Source organism: Denticeps clupeoides, unplaced genomic scaffold (genome assembly GCF_900700375.1).
Source record: "Denticeps clupeoides unplaced genomic scaffold, fDenClu1.1, whole genome shotgun sequence".
Lineage (NCBI taxonomy): Eukaryota > Metazoa > Chordata > Actinopteri > Clupeiformes > Denticipitidae > Denticeps > Denticeps clupeoides.
This window is the reverse complement of record NW_021630084.1, coordinates 358225-374458: the sequence shown is the minus strand read 5'-3', so window position 1 is coordinate 374458 and position 16234 is coordinate 358225. Positions and strand designations below refer to the sequence as shown.

The 16234-nt window shown below is 49.0% G+C and overlaps 1 pseudogene; it reads left to right on the top strand.

Annotated features, from left to right (window-relative positions):
- LOC114782566 (membrane-associated guanylate kinase, WW and PDZ domain-containing protein 1-like) overlaps positions 1–16082 on the top strand; it is a 36870-nt pseudogene extending 20788 nt beyond the window's left edge.
- Positions 16083–16234: the final 152 nt, after the last annotated feature.

Below are 16234 nucleotides of genomic sequence, written 5' to 3'. Positions count from 1 at the left end.
TTTTCTTAGGAAAGGTGGAGCATTTACGTTTTTTTTTTTTACCCTGGTAAGATCTTCAGTTTCAGCCTGAGCACTGAATCTGGTGCCCTCGGTCGAATCCAAGCTTCTCGTTTATTGTCGTCGAGAGCGAGAGTCGGGTCTTGGTTTTCACGTGGCACTAAAGATAAAATAAATCCCAGGGTGCGGTTTTTTTTGTAACTCAACTCTTCCGTTTCTTCTCAGCCACAACACAAAGACCACATCCTGGATTGACCCCCGGTGCCTGGAAAAACCTCAGAAACCTTTGGAAGAATGTGAAGATGATGGTATGGACATGCAGTTTTTTCTACATGTTTGCACGTATATCCATATTTTCTTTTTTGGGGACGTACCTGCAAATAGGGCTGTTTTTATCTTTTTATCTATCTTAGCATTTCTTTGTTGGGTTCGTTGAATTGTAGCTTTATTCATCATAAAATCTCAAAGCCATGTCATATTTAAACTTATTTTTTTCCTAAATTGTGGTGTAAGTGATCGTGCTAAATCTAGTTGAGGTGTTTTTAAAGGGACCTGCAGGGGTCTCTCTTGAGCTGCGGCTGTGTGATCGGTGTAGTGATTTTCTCCTCCTGTACGCTGCGCTGGAGCCCCAAATCCTGCAGGAGGAGCCTGGTTCTTCACACCATCCGTCATAAATAAGCCATACCGCCATCCTGCATGGGCTGCTGGGCCGACGTGATTCGTCAACGCAGCCTTTTCCCCTCTTGTGTCTGTTCTGAATAGTTATTGTTCATTAAGCAGGTTCTAGTCATCTCTCCACATCGCTTTTTTTTTTTCTCCACCCCTTGTGCGTTGGCTTTGTTCTAATTCTCTTCGAATTCTAACCAAATCACCGATCTTTCGTTTCCCACTCGCCCTTCATCCTGCCGTCTGGTTCTTTCTCTTTCTCTCTGCAAACTGTCCCTGGAGAAGAAGGGGTCCACACTGAGGAGCTGGACAGTGAGCTAGGTAGGCCATTCTGCCCTGGGAAACACACACACACACACACACACACACACACACACACCACACACACGCTGCTCTGTCCCCGTGGCAGCTGGTTATGTGGAAATGCTTCGCCGTGTGTTGTGTGGACCTCATTATGAATCCGGCGTCTTGTTATTTCTGCTTTACCGAAGACATTAGTGGATGTGAGTCCGGTGCACGTGGTCCGCCGCGGCTTTAATGGCCAATTTGTCACCAGACTGCTGCGACTTCCCCGCGAGGGCGGGCCGGAGGGACCCCCGGGTGATAAGTGTGAAGTCGTCGACGGCGCTTCCATTTCAAAGCAGCTCCTCCGTCCAGCAGAGGTGCTAATGAGGGAGGAGAAACATCTAAAAGCCCATTTACCTTCGCTCATCATTCTTCACCAGTTAGATGAACCTATGTGGCTGGTGTTGCTCAGATGGAGCGTCTCTTCTCCTCGTTTCTTCATTTCTGCCCGTTTTCCTGCCGCCTTCTACAGACTTATTTCCCTAACTGACGTCCTGGGACCTGGAAGGACATTTACTGCCGCTCACAGGCAGTGTGGTCCTGAATTCCACGCCTCTACATATTCTCCGTACATTCCTGTTGGAAAGTAGACGTGGAGTTTTGTGAAATCCCCGTAGAGTTCAGGGGCTCATTATCTCTGCTCTCCGGAGCTCCGTCCGGGGTGTGTTTGGAGAGGAGGACGGATGAAACATCTCGCTCGTCTCCCCGTCTGCCGCCGGATTGACACGGACACCGGCGTCTGACGGGCGAGACAATAGAAGTTTAATTGGAAGCCCGGCGCGGAGAACAAAGCCTCCAGCCCGCGACTGACGGCCAGCATCTCCTCTTCCTTCCACAGAGCTGCCGGCCGGCTGGGAGAAGATCGACGATCCCATGTACGGCGTTTATTACGTGGAGTAAGTCCTTCTCTTATTAATAGCTTGACCCGCCGCATCTTTTAATATCTGTTCCTGCCATTTCCTTTCTGAATACGGCCACCATCAATCTCAACCTGGGCTTCCTGCCACAGAGCCTTTAGTAGCTGCGGGTTCCATGCGGGCCCGCAGTGGAACCGGGTTCTCCTCCGCGCCACTCGGCCCGCTGCCAGCAAGGCTGCCAAAGCGCGTGTACGACCATTTATCACCGTCTCCATGCGTCTTTCTTCTCTCCTCCTGCTCTTCCATCTTGTTCTCCTTCTGCTGCTTCCCTTACCCCCCCATCTCTCTCTCTCGTTTTTACACCTCTCTCTCTCTCTCAGCCACATCAACAGGAAAACTCAGTACGAGAATCCCATCCTGGAGGCCAAGCGCATGAAGCAGCTGGAGCAGCCGCAGTCGGCCGAAGGTGAGCGCTTTCGTCTGTCACGTGGTCTATCATTTCATCGTAACATGCTGCTCTCCATCATTAATCAGGTTTTTTTTTTTTTTACAATCGACACGTGCTCGATATGAAAAGCTCGATTTTGAAGGTGAAGAGTGTGCATGTTGGATCCACGTGGTGAAGATTTATGTCGGCTGCAGCCGGAACGCAGGAGCCGGTGTGGGTTTCAGCGAGCTCAGCTTAATTTGTGCTGGTCCGGATAGCCTCTTGACTTTTTTTCCCCGCTTTGAAGCTCAATATGCAGAATTTTATTCTTCCATCGATTTATTCCGGGCGCTGATGCTGCGCATTAAAAGCACGTTAAACATGACGCAGTATTTCTCCGTCCGAGCGCTTATCAAGTCCCAAACGCAGGAATGCTGCACCTTTACCTTTCAGAATGGATCGAGGAGCAATCGTCCAGCGGAGAGCCGCTGGCCAGCTACGCCACGAACCACCAGGAGACGTACAGGGACCCTCCGTCCGGGCCCCCGCTATTACCTTCCATGGTGCCTAAACGTACGTACCCTCCACCCCGTCTCCAATTAGGGACTTTCTCATCTAGACTCTTCCATCTCCCTCCTTCCTTCCTCTGGCCTTTTATCTGCACCCTCCTCTCCTGTTGTCTCGTCTGGGCTCCCATGTGCCTCCTCGGCCTGTCAGTTACGCGCTGAATAAAACATCGGCGATGTAGTTAACACAGGGGGCCAGTGCCTGACTCGCACTTCTAATGCAGAGAGAGTCGCCATTATCGGCCCGCCACTTGCACCAATCACCGCAGGACTGGAGCGCACGTCCATCTGCACACTCCCTCAACCCGCACACGTGAGATATGCACAGGCATCATGGGTAGAGCGCCACGGCTTCTCCTCGAATCGCGCTCATCATGCATGACCTTGAAAGCCCGGAAGCCTCGTCTGAAGACTGTCAAGCCTCAGCAGTCCAGCATGGTGGATCTGCTGCTGCTTCACAGCCTTTCCAGGTTCCCTGCGCCCGTGGCCGTTAACCCCGCATGTTTGTTTGTGCCCGCGGCCCAGGCGGGAAGCCCTTCTTCACGCGCAACCCGGCCGAGCTCAGCGGCACCTTCATCAACACCAAGCTGAAGAAGAGCCGACGCGGCTTCGGCTTCACGGTGGTGGGAGGCGACGAGCCGGACGAGTTCCTGCAGATCAAGAGCCTGGTCCTGGATGGGCCCGCCGCCCTGGACGGGAAGATGGAGACGGGTACACGGCCCTCTCTACTGTCACGTGTTGCGCGGCACACGCCAGCGCCAGTGGCATGATACTCTGGTGACGCTGTCTCTGTTCTCCTGCCCCCTGCAGGTGACGTGATTGTCAGCGTCAATGACATTTGTGTTCTGGGCTACACCCACGCCCAGGTGGTGAAGATCTTCCAGTCCATTCCCATCGGCTCCATGGTGGACCTGGAGCTGTGTCGGGGCTACCCACTGCCATTTGACCCCGACGACCCCAACACCAGTCTGGTGACTTCGGTCGCCATCCTGGACAAGGAGCCCATCATCGTGAATGGACAGGAGAGCTACGACTCGCCACCCAGTCACGGCAGCCAGAACGCCAGTGTGACCAACGGCGTGAAGGAGCCGCGGCCCTACAGCCCCTCAGCAGAGGCGACCTCTGACAGCTCCCTCGGTTACCCTAGCGATGTGGTGACGCTGGCCTCGTCCATCGCCACGCAGCCCGAGCTCATCACCGTCCACATGGAGAAAGGAGACAAGGGCTTCGGTTTCACAATAGCCGACAGCCTGTCGGGTGGAGGACAGCGGGTGAAGCAGATTGTGGATTACCCTCGCTGTCGGGGTCTGAAGGAGGGTGACATCATAGTGGAGGTGAACAAGAGAAACGTGCAGAACCTGACGCACAACCAGGTGGTGGACATGCTGAGCAAATGCCCCAAAGGCACAGAGGTCACCATGTTGGTGCAGAGAGGTGGGTTCTCAACCACAATGTCCCCATCAGAGAAGACAACACACACAGACACCACAGAAGAGAAAGGAGAGAGAAGGTGGCAGTTGGAGTTGAGTGAGCGTGACAAGTGAGGGTAGATAGATACAGGTGGACTCCATAGATACAGCCTAGGTGGACACCACACTTCAGGTCTCATGAATATGGAGCTTCGCCATCCGTCAAGCCTCGCTGGCTGCTGGTTTTTTAGACTCTTGGAAGGAAGCGTCATTCCACCTGAAGTCTCAGAGCTGTAGAGTTATGTGATGAATTGAAAGCCCTCAGATCCAATACGCTTGACTGTTAGGTCATGTTTAGTGAAGTGAACATGAAGTGGTTGTCATTGTGAAACACAGCAGCACAGGCCACACGGTGACACAATGAAATTTGTCCTCTGCATTTAACCCGTCACCCTGAGTGAGCAGTGGGCAGCCATGACAGGCGCCCGGGGAGCAGTGTGTGGGGACGGTTGCTTTGCTCAGTGGCATCTTGGCAGGTCGGGATTCGAACCAGCAACCTTCTGGGGGCCGCTCCTTAACAAGGCCACCACTGTTGTTTATCAGCCCTACAATCAGTAGTTTACAGGGACAGTCCCCCCCTGGAGACACTCAGGGTTACGTGTCTTGCTCAGGGACACGATGGTACCCACTAGGCTACTACCACCATAATTACTCCTTCTGCACTTATCGCTGCTCTTCGTGTCACACACACACACACACACATGCACCATCTCAACTACCAATCCACACTCCCCGTCCCACAACCTCTTATTATAACTCAACAGTGGACAAGCCAATTTCACAGTCAGCCATTTAGTGCTCTTTACCGGGAGCGGAGGATGAGTCTCCTCCTCTTCTTCTGTCCCTGTCCATGTGTGGATTCCTCGTTACAACACTGACTAATGCACTAATGTGTTGGGTGGAACTCGGGAAGAAAGCTGTTCCCTCTTTCGGCTTTTCCTTTCTCCTCGTCTCCTCGTGTGTGTTTTGTGTAGGTGGAAGTGACTGTTCTCCTTTTCTTCCTGTTTCGGGGACTGTGGCGTCAGCTGTTCCTGTGCTGATCTGGCCTGAATTCTTTATCACCTCCATAAATTGTGCCCATTCCCATCAGCCCCGGTCAGGTTGCAGGCCTCCAGTGAGGCAATGGCGGCTCCTCTGGGGAGTGGTGGAGCGGGTGTAAGACGCTGTTGGTGACTGTGGAGATGGAGGCTCAGACATAAGCTGCCGGTTTTGGGAAAGCTGGGAGCAGGCAGACAGGAAGTGGTGGTTTGGGTGAACTCTAGATGTCCTGCTAGATATGCTAATGATCTGGTGTTCTTATTGCCAAATGTTTAGCGCTGATAAAAGGCCTGATGGCATTGACTGGCCCTTTGGCTGGACCATTATGGGATTGTTATTGTCCCGAGGAACGCCGGTGCGTTTATGGACAATTTGTTAAAATAAGAGGCCGTTCTGTCCAAAAAAACGCTTTAATCAATTTCTCCAGAGGACACAAACAAACAGGCAAGAAGGTGAGTGTCAGTAACAAGAAGAATTGATTTCTTTATTTTGCTGAACTGGCTGGAGGCTGTAATCGAGACACCCTGCAAGCTGCTGGCAAAGAGAACGTGTCTGTATGTAGACAGTTACACACAGCTTACTAGCAACATAAAGACTCTTTTATATGTTTATTAGTGAGCTGTCCGTAACTGTTTACATACTGACTCTTATACGTTTATTAGTAAGCTATCTGTAACTGTCTACATACAGACTCTTTATACATTTATTAGTAAGCTATGTGTAACTGTCTACATACAGACTCTTCTATACGTTTATTAGTAAGCTATGTGTAGCTGTCTACATACAGACTCTTTATACATTTATTAGTAAGCTATGTGTAACTGTCTACATACAGACTCTTTATACATTTATTAGTAAGCTATGTGTAACTGTCTACATACAGACTTTTATACATTTATTAGTAAGCTATGTGTAACTGTCTACATACAGACTCTTTATACATTTATTAGTAAGCTATGAGTAACTACATACAGACTCTTTATACATTTATTAGTAAGCTATGTGTAACTGTCTACATACAGACTCTTTATACATTTATTAGTAAGCTATGTGTAACTGTCTAGATACAGACTCTTTATATTTATAGTAAGCTATGTGTAACTGTCTAGATACAGACTCTTTATACATTTATTAGTAAGCTATGTGTAACTGTCTAGATACAGACTCTTTATACATTTATTAGTAAGCTATGTGTAACTGTCTAGATACAGACTCTCTTTATACGTTATTAGTAAGCTATGTGTAACTGTCTACATACAGACTCTTTATACGTTTATTAGTAAGCTATGTGTAACTGTCTACATACAGACTCTTCTATACATTTATTAGTAAGCTATGTGTAACTGTCTAGATACAGACTCTTCTATACGTTTATTAGTAAGCTATGAGTAACTGTCTACATACAGACTCTTTATACATTTATTAGTAAGCTATGTGTAACTGTCTAGATACAGACTCTTTATACATTTATTAGTAAGCTATGTGTAACTGTCTAGATACAGACTCTTTATACGTTTATTAGTAAGCTATGTGTAACTGTCTAGATACAGACTCTTCTAACGTTTATTAGTAAGCTATGTAACTGTCTACATACAGACTCTTTATACATTTATTAGTAAGCTATGTGTAACTGTCTACATACAGACTCTTCTATACTTTATTAGTAAGCTATGAGTAAACTGTCTAGATACAGACTCTTCTATACGTTATTAGTAAGCTATGTGTAACTGTCTAGATACAGACTCTTTATACGTTTATTAGTAAGCTATGAGTAACTGTCTAGATACAGACTCTTCTATACGTTATTAGTAAGCTATGAGTAACTGTCTAGATACAGACTCTTCTATACGTTTATTAGTAAGCTATGTGTAACTGTCTAGATACAGACTCTTCTATACATTATTAGTAAGCTATGTGTAACTGTCTACATACAGACTCTTCTATACGTTATTAGTAGCTATGTGTAACTGTCTACATACAGACTTTCTATACGTTTATTAGTAAGCTATCTGTAACTGTCTACATACAGACTTTATACATTTATTAGTAAGCTATGGTAACTGTCTAGATACAGACTCTTTATACGTTTATTAGTAAGCTATGTGTAACTGTCTAGATACAGACTCTTCTATACGTTTATTAGTAAGCTATGAGTAACTGTCTACATACAGACTCTTTATACGTTTATTAGTAAGCTATGTGTAACTGTCTACATACAGACTCTTCTATACATTTATTAGTAAGCTATGAGTAACTGTCTAGATACAGATCTTTTATACGTTTATTAGTAAGCTATGTAACTGTCTAGATACAGACTCTTATACGTTTATTAGTAAGCTATGGTAACTGTCTAGATACAGACTCTTCTATACGTTTATTAGTAAGCTATGTGTAACTGTCTAGATACAGACTCTTCTATACGTTTATTAGTAAGCTATGTGTAACTGTCTACATACAGACTCTTCTATACGTTATTAGTAAGCTATCTGTAACTGTTACTACAGACTCTTTTATACATTTATTAGTAAGCTATGTGTAACTGTCTAGATACAGACTCTTTTATACATTTTTTAATCAGTTAAATGTATAAAAGAGTCCGTATATAGACCGTTGGTTTACATTTTGGTTTACATTTAAGATCCTTTATTTAATAATGAACACATGTTGTTGTTCATAATGCAAAACCATAAAGATAAGATACAAATAACATCTAACATAATGCCAAACGGGTATCTAATATTATTATACAGTTTCATATTAATGTCCAGCTATATTCAATATTTTTCAAGGCAGATGGGCGAAAAGCGCACACACACACACACACACACACACACACCACACAACACACTCTCAACATACCTGGCCATTAATAGACAGGAGTCAGTGGGCTCACAGTCAGCACACCACACCTCTACAAGAGGCCGAATCAGAAGTGTGTCCCTGTAGACCAGAGGGTCGCCAGGCGGTGTCTGTCACTCCCCTTGCACGGGCTGCAGTTGCCAGGAGGACCGTCTGGTGTTCTCGTGGCATGTCCGCGGTGACAGATGGGCTGGACTGTTGGAAAACTGTTCTCCTGAGCCCAAACGCTCCTGTCCTTTTTACCTCATAATCTTCTCATTTGTCCTCCGTTTAGAGTCCAGTGTGCTTCGGCCCCAAGAGCCCGTCTCTGGCCCGCTGTCTCACGCGCTTTGTTGGAAGACGCTTCTTTTTCTCTTAATTTTGAGCAGATTGGTTTCATCAGTGAAGTCCGGCTCTGGCTCGTGTTTATTTTCCCAACATTGCTCTGAAAGGGCCTTCGACCAGATCTGGTCAGAAGTTGCCAGAGGGGAAGAAAGTGGAATGGCTGGGTTTATAAAAGAAGATTGAAGGACTGGGCTGCTGGAGCTGAGCTCACCAGATTGTGTTCCTGTATTAACACAAAGGTTCATTTTTCAGCAGCTTTTTTCTGCTCGAGACAATTCACTGTCATTCTTCTCACTTGTGCTGTTGCCCAGGGGATGAGAAGATCTTGACCCCATCCTGAAGTTGGGTGCGGATGGGTGTTGGGTGTGAATAAACATAGAAGAACGTTGGAGGTCATTTGTTGCTGTGAAAGCAGGAGAGAGGGAACACATTGAGGTTAGCGAGATTAAACGCTGGGACCATTTCTATTTCTGAGTCTGTGTGGGACCCAGCAGTTTGGTTTTTGCAGTTGCTGCTTGACACAACACCTGAATGCACTGATATTTATTTCAGTAGCAGTGAGGAGGTTGGTGGTGGTTGTATGTAAATGTTGGTTATATGTATATGTTGGTGGTGGTTGTTAGTTGTATGAAGATGTAGTGTTTTGGTGGTTGTATGTAGATGTTGGTGGTGGTTAGTTGTACATAGATGTAGATGTTGTTGGTGGTTGTATGTAGATGTAGATGTTGTTGTGGTGGTTGTATGTAGATGTAGATGTTGGTGGTGGTTATTAGTTGTTTGAAGATGTAGATGTTGGTTATATGTAGATGTTGGTGATATTTGTTAGTTGTATGTAGATGTAGATGTTGTTGGTGGTTCTATGTAGATGTAGATGTTGGTGGTGGTTATTAGTTGTTTGAAGATGTAGATGTTGGTTGTATGTAGATGTTGGTTATATGTAGATGTTGGTGATATTTGTTAGTTGTATGTAGATGTAGATGTTGTTGGTGGTTGTATGTAGATGTAGATGTTGGAGGTGGTTATTAGTTGTTTGAAGATGTAGATGTTGGTGGTGGTTATTAGTTGTTTGTAGATGTAGATGTTGGTTATATGTAGATGTTGGTGATATTTGTTAGTTGTATGTAGATGTAGATGTTGTTGGTGGTTGTATGTAGATGTAGATGTTGGTGGTGGTTATTCGTTGTTTGAAGATGTAGATGTTGGTTGTATGTAGATGTTGGTTATATGTAGATGTTGGTGATGGTTGTTAGTTGTACGCAGATGTAGATGTTTTTGGTGGTTGTATGTAAGTAGAGCCCTGTTGTCATGATCCTGTGTTTCTGTGTTTCATGTAAAGATGGTTGATGCTGGAATGATAAAAGATGGTAGAAAGGCAGGCAGGCATAGGAGGGAGGGATGTGGGAAGCGAGGATAGGAGGGTGCAGAGCGAGCGAGAGAGAGAGAGAGAGAGAGAGAGAGAGAGAGAGGACGTGCAGGAGACGAGAGAAGCCAGCGCTGCCTCTAGATGCAGGAGGTTTGGACGGACGTGCGGCGCGGCACTAGCGACTCGGCGCTGGAAGATGGTTTCAGTAAGAGGGGAACTGACGGTTGCCTATAATTTAATGTTCAGTATCTTGGACTCCTTCTCTATGGGTAATAGCTGAGTGGCTGCCTTGTTCTCTCTCTCTCTCTCTCTCTCTCTTGCTGCCTTATTTATGTACACACACACACACACACACACACACAGTCTGTGCATTTGTGGCAGTTTGAGGGTCTCTGTGGACAGCGGCCACCTCTGAATGGGGATGAAGTGTGTGGATTATTAAGGCACGTCACTAATTAATTCCCTCTGTTCTTCTGTACAGGGGTGGCTCCTGCGAAGAAGAGCCCCAAGCTGGTGAGTACCATCACTCTGTTGTTTCTGGGTTATTTTTGGTGCAGGTCGTGTCCTGCTGTGCCTCGGCGTGGTGGACGCTTTGATGCCCAGCTGGTGGAGTTTTAATGGGGGCTGATGGGAGGGCAGCGCTGGGGCTGCGACCGCGAGAACAACTTGATGTTGTCGCTTGTTACATGACCACCTATTAAGTTGTGTGGGTTGTCTGCAGGGACCAGGCCTGGTGTGTGTGTGTGTGTGTGTGTGTGTGTGGTTTGAAGATGCAGGAGTGCATTGCAGTGAAAGGTTCTTTTCCTGGTTGTTGATGGTCTGCTGGTGTCCATACTGAGGTGATGTTGCTGTAGCCCATGATGGGACCATCATTTCACACCACGTCTTCTGCTCCAGGACCACAGGGACTTTGGAAAGTGCTGTAATTAAGCTGTGGGATTTTCACACGGAATGGGTGACTTGGAATGGCTTTGATTAAAGTGGCATCTGCTCGGGCACGACTGGATAAATCCTTGTTGCTTGTTGGACGCTGAGCGGTCCAGTGAGACGAACCCAGGAGGACTAATTCCAGGGACAAGTCCGGGGAACGGTGGGCATGAACGAATGGAAGTGTTTGTCCGTGTCTGATTCCTCTTCTCCCCCGGTTCCTCCACACAGCAGCAGTTGGAGCGGAAGGACAGCCAGGGCAGCTCTCAGCACAGCGCGTCCGCCAGCGCAGCGTCCACGCCGACTCTCCCCTCCACGCCCCCGAGCCGGCCGCCCCGCCCGCCCCGGCCCAGCCCCTCCCCCAGGACCCGGCAGCGGACGGCACCATCCAGAAGAAGCCCGATCCCTTCAAGATCTGGGCGCAGTCCAGGAGCATGTATGAAAGTAGCGTAAGTAGTATGTCTTTGGTGGAGGACGCTTGTTGCTGCTGGGTGGGCGTGGCCGCTTGTCTCTTCTGGAAGAGACATCTGTCGCTGATTCTTCCTGTGGTGTGTGGAGCTGCAGGTGTCGGCTCTGATGGCCGCCGTTCTGTTTCTAACCGGCCCGTTTTAATGGTGGGACTGCAGGTCTGGAGATAAGCGAGGCTCTTCATTTCTCCTCATGGTCCTGCTTTCATCACTGCCTTTCATTCTTCAAGCACCTTGGAGCAGCATCCCCCGTCGCTCGCTGGATGGAGACCACGTCTCTGAGTAGCGTGAAGCCGTCCCAGCAGGGTAATGGAGATGGAATGATGCCTGCTCCCCCACCGGCAGCCATTTTGTAGCATTTTTGGAGGCGCGCTTCCTCCCTCCCGGTCATCTGATACCGTGGGCGAGGCAGGAAGAGTAATGACTGCCGAGCACCTGCTTCATGGTCAGAAGGTGGTGCAGATCCGAGCGGAGTTCTCACAACGAGGGCTTGTAAGCGACTTTCATGTTCGTCTCATTGCGGCTTTGTGAACATGAGCGCTGTGCCCGTCCACAGGCCACGGCATCTCTCATTGGCTGGTCAGGTGTGAGGAGCAGTGTCTGGACTGAGAAGGAGGACATAGGACGTGTCCAGGCCGCTGCCGGAATGCTCCTCTCTCTTTTCCTCCTGCGCTTCTGATCGCTGGTGCCATCAGGCTGCCGCGGTGGCGGGGGGACGTCGGCGGGGACTTTGTGCACGTGTCTTGTAGCTGAATTGATCTGTTTGTCATTTCAGTGCCGGATTATCAGGAGCAGGACATCTTCCTGTGGAGGAAAGACACGGGCTTCGGATTCAGGATCCTGGGAGGAAACGAGCCCGGTGAGCCGGTAAGTGACCGCCTTCGGCTCGCTCTTCCCCGTCCATCTGTCCTCAGCAGGATCGTTTGCCTCCTAATTATAAATTCAAGGCCAACTTCCACCTTCAGCAGTTTTCAAAGAAATGATGTCCGCGCTGTCGTCCAGGTAGGACGCGTCGGGGAGGCGGACAGTCCAACTCGATTGGCTTTGACATCTACAGACACGCTGAGCAAATTCTGATCTTTTTGAAGTTGCCCTTCATTTTAATGGCGCCGCCTTGGCAGGGGTCCTCTGCGTGGACTTCACAGTATTATCTGTCTTCCATTATTTCCACTTCCATTTTTTTGGCCGGACCAGACAGCCAGCAGTTCTCCTCTCTGTCTTTGATGTGGGCTTTGCTTTCTCTCTCTGAGGAAAATACCTTCAGAGCACCAGTTGTCCATGAAGAAGTCTTGGTGAATCCACACCGGTCCTGTTTTACCTTCAGAAGGTTGCCAGATCTGTGTAGTTTTTGGCCAAGATCTGTAGACTAATTGGCCGCAGGAGGGTTTCTGGTGCTGAACCGTCTCCTCTCGCAGATCTACATCGGCCACATCGTGAAGTACGGCGCGGCGGACGAGGACGGGCGCCTGCGCTCCGGGGACGAGCTCATCTGCGTGGACGGCACGGCGGTGGTGGGCAAGTCCCACCAGCTGGTGGTCCAACTCATGCAGCAGGCGGCCAAGCAGGGACACGTCAACCTGACCGTGAGACGCAGACGGGCTACGGAGGTAAGCAGCTGGGCGGGGCTTTCCGCTCAACAGATGATGATATAACAGAGAATACTATCTAATAAGGTTTTGAATAGTTATTGATTATTGGTTATTTAATATCATCAGCTCATTGGGGGTTTAAGAAAGCCCAGAAACGGGCCGTAAAGTTATAATTGAATCTGAACGAGAATATCGTTATTGTCGCTGTGACAAGTACACCGACATGATGTCCCTGAGCCAGAGGGGCATCTTAAATACTGCGTGTAATTGTGGGTGAGGCTCAGGCTTGATTCTGATTGGCTGCTTGGTGTACACTGGGATTATTTGGACTGATGCGTTTCTGCTGCGTACCGTTACCATGCCGTAATAATTATGCGGTAATAATTCTTCTGTTTGGTGCTTGCGGGGCCTGTTCGCTTGTTTTTTTTTACTTCTGCACCTCCCCCACGTCACTAATGCTCAGAGATTAATAGATTCCTGAATTATGCAAAATCCCGGCTAATAATTTATGCCTTACTGGACAGATTTTATTTTATGAGAAATTAAATACTGCAGCGCATGTTATAAAAGTGGTATTATAGTAGCCTAGTGGGTAACACACTCGCCTAAGAACCAGAAGACCCGGTTCAAACCCCACTTACTACCACTGTGTCCCTGAGCAACACCCTTAACCCTGAGTGTCTCCAGGGAGGGACTGTCCCTGTAACTACTGATTGTAAGTCGCACTGGAGAAGGACGTCTGATAAATCCCGTAAATGTAAAAGAACGGGACTCTGTGGGGCAGTGGTGGTCTAGCGGTTAGAGGTAGGAGGCCCCATAATCAGAAGGTCCCCGAGAATCAGAAGGTTGACTTCTCAATTCCCGAGAAGTCAAGGTGCCACCGAGGAGCCACTGAGCAAAGCACCGTCCCCACACACTGCTCCCCGGGCGCCTGTCATGGCTGCCCACTGCTCACTCAGGGTGATGGTTAAATGCAGAGGACAAATTTCACTGTGTGCACCGTGTGCTGTGCTGCTGTGTCACATGTGACAATCACTTCACTTCACTAACTGAAAGTGAAGTGATTGTCATTGTGAAACACTGCAGCACAGCACACGGTGACACAACAAAATGTATCTTGTGTATTTAACCGTCACCCTGGTGAGCAGTGGGCACCATGACCTTCGGATTACGGGGCTGCTTGGCCACCACTGCCCAAGAGGAAACTAGCAGAGGATGGATTTGATCCATCGACCTCTGGGTTATGGGCCCAGTCCATTTGAGATTTAAAGGGAGAAGATTCATCAGATGAGCTTGACTGGCCTGGAGACGGAGAGAAGGATTAGGAAACGTTGTGTTAGGATTGTTGAAAATCGATCCCTGTAGACCTGCATCTGCTGCGTTCGAAAACGTTCCCACTCACTCTCCCCCGGTTCTCCCTCGGGTTCCTCAGCATCGAAGGTGGATGGAGACATGCCCCCATCACCGGCCTCGTCTCACCACAGCAGCAACCAGGCGCCATCGCTGACCGAGGACAAGCGCACGCCGCAGGGCAGCCAGAACTCCCTCAACACGGTCAGCTCTGGGTCGGGCAGCACCAGCGGCATCGGCAGCGGAGGAGGAGGAGTGGGGGCGGAGGAGGAGGAGTCGGGGGCGGAGGAGGGGAGGCAGCACCGGCGGTGCGGTGGTGAGCAGCACCATCCAGCCCTACGATGTGGAGATCCAGCGTGGAGAAAACGAGGGCTTCGGCTTCGTCATCGTCTCCTCTGTATCTAGGCCTGAGGCGGGGACAACCTTCGGTAAGATCTGGTGCCAGAACACACACTCGCAAACATACACTCACAAATAACACACTCACATTTACACTCACACACAAACAAACATACACAGTCCCACAAACACTTCTCCTGCTTTCTGTACCACTCCTGTCCTGGTGTCCAGGTGTCTGTTTCGTGCTGCGCTCTGTGTCAGTGTTTGTGTGTGTGTGTGTGTGTGTGTGTGTGTGTGTGCGTGTGAGTTTCCTCTTTCCACTCCATACAGACACTTGGCTGCCGTTTTCGCTCGGTGGCGTGGTGAATTAACCCTTGACCTTCTCTTTCCTCTTTTTTTCTTTTCTTGTTGTCCTCCTTTCATCCTCTTGGTTCCTCCATGTCCCCACATCCACACACCCACACACACACACACACACACACACCTTTCAATTACACACACGCCGTTGCCCAAAAGCTGCAAACGCATGTGTGGCCATGCCCCACAAAATAGGTCGCATCATCGAGGGCAGCCCGGCCGACCGGTGCGGCAAGCTGAAGGTGGGAGATCGTATCCTGGCCGTCAACGGCTGCTCAATCACCAACAAGTCCCACTCCGACATCGTCAACCTGATCAAGGAGGCGGGGAACACCGTCACGCTGCGCATCATTCCTGGAGACGGTGAGACCTTGTCCTGTCTACATGTGGGGCTCAGGGTGTGCTGGGTGTGCTGGAGCGAGGCGGTGAATAAAGATCTCTCCTGGTTGGAGGACCTCACGTTGTGGGAAATGTGAACCTGCTGGTGCGAGTTTTTTTTAAAGATTCCCTCATCACCACCAGCCTCTGCTCATCCGGCCGGAATTAAAGGGCCCTCACACTCCACCAAGCTCCACCAAGGCTGAAGACGGGATGGGAGGGGGCAGGGAATGCTGGGATTGAGGAGCTGTTGTATCTGTGCGTTTGTCAGATGATGCGGCGCAGCAGCAGCAGTGCATCCTGGGAGAGCGACAGTGCAGCGTGTTTCAGCTCATCGATAAAATATTGCGATCAAGATTGTAATTTGGTCTCTCACACCATCCTCATGATCTTCCCAGAATCCTCCAACGCGTCTCTGCTGACCAACGCCGAGAAGATCGCCACCATCACCACCACCCACACGCCACAGCAGCAAGCGGCACTGAGCCACGGTGAGTTCGGATCGGAACCCGCACAGGCCTGGACCAGCACTCCAATGTTCATATCGGTTTCTGCCCGTCGGCGTTCGTTTTATCTCTTCTGTTTCGCAGAAGCAACACGAAACCAAAACAGGAGACGTTGAGGCGAAAGCCCCTCAAGCTCCGCCCCCTATGGCCCCCATTCAAGCCACTGTGCAGGTACTGAACAGCAGAGCGTTCTACTCCTCACTGTCACCTCTAGGGCCAATGATGATGATGATGGTGGTGGTGATGTTGCCTGTGTGACTATCAACTCGTTACCCAGAATTCCTGCGATCAGTAATTAATCCCGGTGGCTGAACCTGTCACAGTGCCCGTCTGTTTGTCTTTCAGCAGCAGGAGGCGGAGCTCTACTCCGTCGATCTGGAGCGTGACAATAAAGGTTTCGGTTTCAGCCT